Source organism: Struthio camelus, chromosome 6 (assembly GCF_040807025.1).
Source record: "Struthio camelus isolate bStrCam1 chromosome 6, bStrCam1.hap1, whole genome shotgun sequence".
Classification (NCBI taxonomy): domain Eukaryota; kingdom Metazoa; phylum Chordata; class Aves; order Struthioniformes; family Struthionidae; genus Struthio; species Struthio camelus.
In genome coordinates this window covers 22128968-22136920 of record NC_090947.1, presented here as the reverse complement: position 1 = coordinate 22136920, position 7953 = coordinate 22128968, and the positions used below count along the sequence as shown (strand labels likewise).

At 40.2% G+C, this 7953-nt stretch overlaps 1 long non-coding RNA gene across 1 annotated transcript; it reads right to left on the bottom strand.

The window, feature by feature from the left end:
* Window positions 1-612: 612 nt before the first annotated feature.
* On the bottom strand, window positions 613-5950 carry LOC138067715 (uncharacterized). Its single transcript, XR_011142095.1, has 4 exons — window positions 5842-5950; window positions 5652-5733; window positions 3800-3966; window positions 613-1367 (listed from the first exon to the last, which is right to left on the bottom strand). It is a non-coding gene; the product is annotated as an uncharacterized lncRNA (long non-coding RNA).
* Between the last annotated feature and the right edge of the window lie 2003 nt (window positions 5951-7953).

Here is a 7953-nt window from a genome sequence, read left to right as displayed (position 1 = left end):
CCAAACTTGTTCCCTAAACAGAAAAATGTACTGTACTGCTTCGAGCCAAATAATGAAGTGTTGGAACAACTGTGTGTCCTACACACCACGTTAAAATGGCACATGTCACATGAGTCACTAAAGTGAAAAACAGCCCTCAGAAATACGGTTTCAATAAAGCAGCTGAACTAGCATATTGTGTTGCTTTCTGGCTGAATATTCTCATATTAGCAAAATATTGATATGTCTGGAAAGCAACCCAGAAGGGGAACAATTGATTCCTGCTAATGGAATCCCTCCCCAACACCTATATAAAGATGTCAATGCCCACAAAAATGGGTATGCTGGAAAGTACAGCTGATTCATCTAAAGAAAAAGAAAAAACGAAATTAATGTCTGACTAAAGGTAACAGTACACACAGGCAGTACAGGGGGTCAGAAGTCCTTACGCTGAAACTAGGAGGTAGTTTGGTAAGAGGAGGATTAGCAAGTTTTCAACTTACCTCAGTAAGAGGGTCAAATCTTTTACGCACGTATACTTACGCAAGGCTGTTGACTTGTCCTGGTAAAACGGAGATGAGCAGTCAGCTATCTCTTACCTCACCAGGAAGCAACCAACCGTCCGAGCCCAGCACCGTGAGTTTCCTCGGGCAGTGCGAGTTGCAGATGTGATACCCTCTGTGCATTAATATGTGACTGCACTCCACAGGATTAGAAAGGCCTCATTTATTTTTCCAGTTGTGGTAGTTAGGATAAAGACTAGTAGTGCTACCAGCCAATTTGGTAGGAATTTCTCTTTTATTCAGGAGTAAATACAGTGCTTTTTATGATTGTTAGCAATAGTGTCTAGTCTAGACTAATCTAATGGTTCAAAATCATTAAGGTATCCAGTGCAGGAGACAAAATAAACACTACTAGGGAACAGGACTACCTTCTTTGAAAGATTTTGTGAACACTCTCTTACACCCCTGCACATACTTTGTTCCAAGCTATGTTTGGACAGAGTTCCCATAAATTAAGAATTATAGTTTGGAGAGTCTCAGGGAAACCAACAGTTCAGGTGTAAGACCCATCTATGGGGCATAATATTTTATCATGACTTATATTTGGTAGAGATCCAAGTACAACACACGTTAGGGTCACTCACAGTACAAAGTCTGTCCTTCCAATGGCTGAGGCTAGTAATCCAGACTGACAGCACAAGTCACCCCAGCTACTCTCCTGTCTCACGTCATTATCAGCTTCAGGAGAGAACTTTCTGCTTTCAGGCTTTGGAGACTTCTCCTTTCTGGATATTCCAGCTCCGTCGCTTCTTCTCATCCTTTGCAGGAGTCTTCAATAGCTCTATCCAAGTCACAGAATTTATTCATAAATATCATTTTCTACAACTGAAAAAATAGCATGTAGAGTCAGTACATATGAACACAAGGATAACGATTTTGACAATCAATATAACCTAAGATCTTGTTTTTTTAAAAAACACTGTGTCAAATCTTTATCATAATCATATCTAGGTGACTAGATACATACTGTACCCTAATTTCTCCATGCAGAGTTAGAGAGAAAATCAGATGACTGTTGCAACAGGGGTCAGTATTAAGTCAGAGAGTTCACAAAGCATCAGCTTCTTTTTTCAAAACTAAAAGCGTTAGGACAAAACAGCCATGAAATTAATAGGAAAGATCTGAAATGCTTATTGGTGTTTATCTCTGAAAAAGCTTTGGATTTTATTTGTGGCCAAATTCCCCTTTCAGAACATTTTTAAAGCTTTTTAAAACATACAGTACAGAGTATGGCTATCATAAGCCTAAATGATACGCATATCGAAACACGCCTCGTAGTACATGAATCATTCACAAGGGGTGATTAAGTACATCAGTTTGCAAGAGCAGCTGAACCTTCACCAAAGCGTGGACAAAGTCTAAACCTAAGGCTTGTCTGAAATATCTAACGTTTCAAATGAAATGTGAACTTTTTGTGTGTGAGCCTTTTGGTGTGACTAGAAACACTGAATTACACTGAGAAAGTATTACTATGATATTCCAAGCTCAGTTAAACTCAGGCATCTCTAGAACACCTTGAGAAATTGCCAGATTATAGATATACTGTGAATTGCTTAAAATTTTAGATATTTATAAAAGCCAGATCCTTACTTTTTAAAGAGTAATGTACAGCCATCTGTAGCAATTGTTGTAAAAAAACAAAAAGGGAGCCTCACACTATTATTTATTGTGTTGTACAAGAATATATTGTGTACTGCTATTTGGTATTTACTCCAGAACTGCACTCAGCTACGTATTAGGAGCCACCACTGAGTTCTAAGCCTCCTGAGCAGCAAAAAATAGAACAGAAATAAACCGTTGACTGCCGTTGCCCCTTTGAAAAAGAACAGGAATTTTGAGAGGGGAGGGAAGGAGTTTCCTTTTCCCTAGTGGAGTTTATTATTCTCTGGAAACAGGTAAACCAACCCTGGCTCATGAAGATACTTTAGAATAGGAAATGTTTTGCCTTTGAAATGTACCAGATTACATGTCATTTCAGATCGTGTTTGTGGCGAAGATACCCCTGGGACCACCTTACAAGAGCTTTATTTCTTGCCTGCAAATTAGTTGGTTCACAACACTTCTCCTCTCATCTCTGCCTTCAGCTCCTAATACCACACATGCCGTTTGTAAAATAGGGGATAAGAATGAAAAGACGCTGAATACCAAAATACAATTAAAAAAATAAAAAAAAAGATTGTAAAGGCAAGAACAAGATGCATTTCATCAGACAAGAAAACGACTGAAATTTTGGTGTTTTTCTGGAGACATTTCAATAAAACCTCTTTGCAGCTTCAGCAGGAGCTCGTTGAAACAGCTATGTTTTCCGAGTGGCAGACAGACAACAGCATCTAAATTATTTTTAAGAAAGCACTCATAGCACTGAAGCAACCACTACTACTAAATCCATCTTAGAGGAGAAGGGTGGAGGAAGAAGAAAGGTCAACAAATGTATCAGGTTCTTTGTGTAATGCCTGAGTGACATTTTCCAGCTCCCTCAGCTGTGTTTTATTTTTTTATATGTTTTTTTAAGACCCCTGGTAAAATGCAGTAAAGGATTTAAGGTTATTGTCTGTCTCTCTCTAACTTCTCACATCTCTTTATGACAATAAAGAGTCACAGCCAACCGTAACAGGAGGGCCACACAATGAATCCTGGTAAGATAGGGAAGGGGGGAGGTTCAACTTTGCTGCCCCTTTGCCCCTGTTTCTTCCTCACAGAACAGAAGTGCCATCTGTTCTTAGCCCTAACATGCATGCATTTGATTTCCATTCAGTAATAACTAGCACAGGAAAAAGATTATCAAGTGATCTAAAGCGCTATCAGCATTAGCAGTCTTCACTATCCAACCTATTTTGCTTGCACCTCCATAGATCTACAGATGAAATGGATACAAACAAGCGCTTTAATTGCCTAGAATTACTCTGTTCCCCAGTAGAGGACCATATGGTCAAGGTGTGGCGTATGACTAGATTAAGGATAAAATGTGCTTGGGACAGAAGAAGATTTAGGAAAATCAAAAAATTTAGGAAAATCAAATGAGAGGAAGGGTAGATACTCTAACCTGAATTCAGTAAACAATGGCTATTATTTGGTGCTGTAATATATCATTGTAACAATGCAATATCAAGGTATAGCGTATACTGTGCAGCTAGACAGTCAGTATTAAAGTATGACCCTGTTTTTAAAAATATATGCCAAAATATTTCTTATGCTTCATAGTCAAATTTGCTGTGTTTTCATGTAAAAAACCCAACAACACCAAACCCCCCAAACACCTTCCAGTGCAGCAAACTCAGTTGGAGATCCAGAAGACTAATGAGAGCTTCTTTCCTTCTTAACTCACTGCTGGTGCTGAAGACTGCGTAGATCCCTCAGTTATGCCTCGCACTTTATTGTCGAAAGTAGTCGGCTGTTGTAGCAGATGTCAGTGAAGGAAAAGAGCCTGCAATGTGATGTTTGCAAAGCAAGGTGGTGATTAACCAACAGGAGCAGTGGGATTTCTCTGTCCCAGCCCTTCAATCACCAGTGCTCTTCCCTCTTGATCTCTATTCCTGATCATATCGCTATGTCATTTCTTCATCTTCTCATCTCTTCTCCCTTTGCTGCTGCTGCCTGCCTACCTTCTTACCTAAAACACTTCTTTTATGACCAGAACTTGCCCATGTTGTCAGATCCCTGCTTTCTTCCCAAGGACTGCAGAAGGACCTGGAATGCATGGCCAGAATTTTGGTAAAGCAAATAAACTTGTAAAAAGGTTTAAGCCGAGAAAAGGGCCAGCAAGTAGGTTGTGCTTCAGATTAGATTATTCTGCGCAAGTCAGACACTGCTTAAGCTGTATTTGAAATGTGAAGCTGATCTGTCTGGCAAACCTACTGATGTCTACATTGTCAAAATATATGAGACAACATTTCATTTCTCCAAATTTCCATTAATTTCATTGCCTTATTTTCTTTCTTTTCCTCCTACACCAGGATGACATTTTTGAAGCACATTTTCAAGAGCATAATTTGATCAAATGATCCAAGGGAACTCCCTATAGACATCCACAATTTAATGCTAGATCAATTCTAAAGGTTGGCATGACTGAAAATGAAATTTGGTTCAAATCCACTTAATTTTTAGATAATAAATGCAGTGCGTTTTTTTCCAGGTCAGGACCATATTTTGTTTACATGCTTCAGTAAGAAATATATTGAATAAGGGCAGAGCCCAGTCACGCGTAGTGGTGACCATTTCAAACATCCAAAGCTTAATGAAAGCAGAAGGTGCTCGGCACCTTCCTGGAGCCAGATCATCATGCATGTCCTAGCGTGGGATGCTTGTAGGTGACTTCTGACTGACCTCGAGGAGAATGGGGTGGGAATTCACGGGGCTGGCTGATTTAGGATTTGGTACAGGAGATCCTCTGCTCCGAACGCAAGTAGGGTCAGCATCTGACCCTAAATTTCTGTGCCCTCCCTTTCCCATCTCCACTTGGGATTTCACTTTCCAACTCACAGTACGTGCACTGGCAGTCAAAGGAGCCTCTTTTATCAGGTTATTATTTTTCTCCTAGTCCTGGCTCACATCTCTGCAGGCTTTGGGCTCCTCCGCTCTGCACTCGTTCATCACGCTTTTCAGAGGGAAGAAGGGAACTCTTGGTATGGGTGCAAATCTCAGAAGAGGGCTGTGCAGACGCAGAGCAAGAACACAGCTGCACCAGACGCAGCACACTTCTCGCAGACAAAAGGCAGCGAAGGGAAAGACGGCACTTTAAGCTACATCAGAGATCATTATACAATACTCTTCTCATTCAGCTCATCCTAGGAAGAACATGCACATGTGGCAGCAGCACAGAGGATGTGAAGAGCTGCTGTGAAAGCAGATGCAGTGTTTGAGGTGAGGCTGGACAGTGGAGAGTGAGGAAATGAGCTGTCTTTACAGAGATGCCCCCAGTGACAGCGGCTTCTGTGAAACCAGCCTTTTGTGTCCATAATAGGAAAGCAGCTCAGAGTGGCTGAGAGCAAACTCAGTGTGTAGGAAGCATTTCAGTGCATTGCCTGAGGGGGAAGGAAGTTTCCAGAGGCCCGGCAGAGCCCATGAGCAGCTCAAGCGGCAGCACGGAGACCCAGACAGAAGTGTACAAACCTGCCCGCGTTCCCTCCTGCCACGGAGAGGCAGAAAACGCACGGCCATGAGACATGTCTCTCCTCCCTCGCTGAAGTGAAGCCTGAAAACCATTAAGGAAAGGCATGTACCATGGACTGCATGGCCCCGTGTACACATATGTATGCACAGATGTTCGTAAACAGGAGCTTGTGTGAGGTTCGTACTCTACCTGGAGAATTAATTGGGCTGGGAAAGTAAGCTCATCTCTTTCAAACGGACCAAGGTAAATGGTAGTTGTGAGTGTTGCACAGGCAGCCGGTTCCTTGCCTGCACCCTCGCATGGCCGGAGAGCTCTGCTTGCTGCCCTGCTGGGTGGAGTACAGCATTAAAAACCTGCACAGATGGGAGAGAAAGGTGTACGCCAATGGTAGCACGCGATTAAAACAGCAGCATGCAAACATACTGACCGCTTCATGAGTGGTCATCTTCAGCGAGAGCTAACAACACTGGACTGATTTTATTCAGCTCATCCATGAGAAAACAGAACAGGCTAGCATTAACTGCAACTGGCCAAAAATGCTCACAAGCTTCAGTGATCTTTACTATGTTTATTGAGCTTCCAAGACCTGAAATATACTGGAGATATTAAAACCTGGTATTACACATGAAGTCTTATTATTAGCAAAAGGGAGTACGCTGTATATATGGAGCTAAATTTTATTTATTTATTGTTAGTCCAATTAATATTTTGAACATTATAATACTCCAAATTACTTAATTAATACAGAAAAGTCTCGTTAAAAAGAGAGGTAAAATTGTTACACAAAAATTTCTCTTTTCTCTAGTGTTGTGCTTGTCCTTCCAATTTTCCTTCGGCCCTTAAGACTGACTCCAGTATTTCTGAAAAAGTCAGTGGGAGCATTAGGATGAGTTGTCATAGGGAGGAATGCCATATTCATGGTGGGGGGGTGGCTGTCTCCTCAGTCAGGGGTCTGCTTACTGTGAGTAAAAAACTGTGATTTATATCATCTGTGTCTGCGCTCTTCCCTGACACCTATTCTAGAACCAGAGATAGTTGAGTCCACAGTGAATAACCACTTGTTGTTACTATAAACTAAAGCTAAACTAAAATAAATCCAGGCAAGAGTAACTCACTACCAGACAATTGCAATCGCTGCTAAAACAAGCTAAAATCTACTCAGGCCAAGACAAACCAAGAGAAGAGCTGAGAGCCTGCATTGGCATGTCAGTATAAACCCTGATGCTTTTTTACTAACCATGAGAAAAAAAAAAATCACATGCCTATAAAGTCCCTTCTGATAATCTGAGAATTGCAGGTTATCTTTAACAAGTTCAGCAAGGATTGCAAACCCTCCTATGATTGCGGGACCATGCCCAAGCAGTAGATCTTGGAAGCATTCGCACTTTCCTGTCTGCTGTTTCATCATGATAATCTGTATAGGTCTGAAAGACCTACACTTTTTTCATTGCCATTACTAGACCTGCTAATAAAAAGTGTTTGATTTTCATAGCCAATATAATTTGTATAACCAGCATCCTATGATTATGAAATACTATGATTATTAAAATTAGAGCTATAGGATCTAGAGCTAAATTCAAAATTCCTGTAGCTGTAGAATAGTGTAACCTATTAGGGTATAATGTAATTAAAATCACACGCTTCAATCCAAGTTACATCACACACACACACACACACACACACACATTATCAGGCAAGTTTTAAACAATAATTTCTGGAATTGGCTATGTACACAAGCACAACAAGACCCCAAATATATGATTATAAATTGATTAGAAACAGAAGGAGCAATGTCATAATTACATCTGGTTAACTTTTAAGCTAAGCTGTCATCTGAATACTGGAAAGTTATGTCTCCACATATATACTGCATATTTCAATGCTATTTGGTGGCATCCTCCTGAAAATACTCACTGGAATATTCCATCCTCTTTGAGAGTCTGTCTTCACAGATGCGTATCTTCAATCTCAGAAACACTCTTGTTACACAGTTCCAAAATTATCTGATTAGCTTCTTGGTAACAAAAAGAACTTTTCCATCCACTTGATACATGATTACATATCTTACATAAATGTAGTGTTTCCATCAGGTACTGTATCTGAGATGTTTTAAAACATCTGCAATACAACAGTAAACAAAGAGTGCATTTATTTAAAAAATATTGTTTTTCATGGAAAACATTTTTATATCTTATTGTTCCATCTTTCCTTCTATGTTTTATAAATACACAGTTTCCTCTGTACATATAAGCATATATATATATTGTTACCAGTATGGATATTCCTATCTTGGTGACCTGT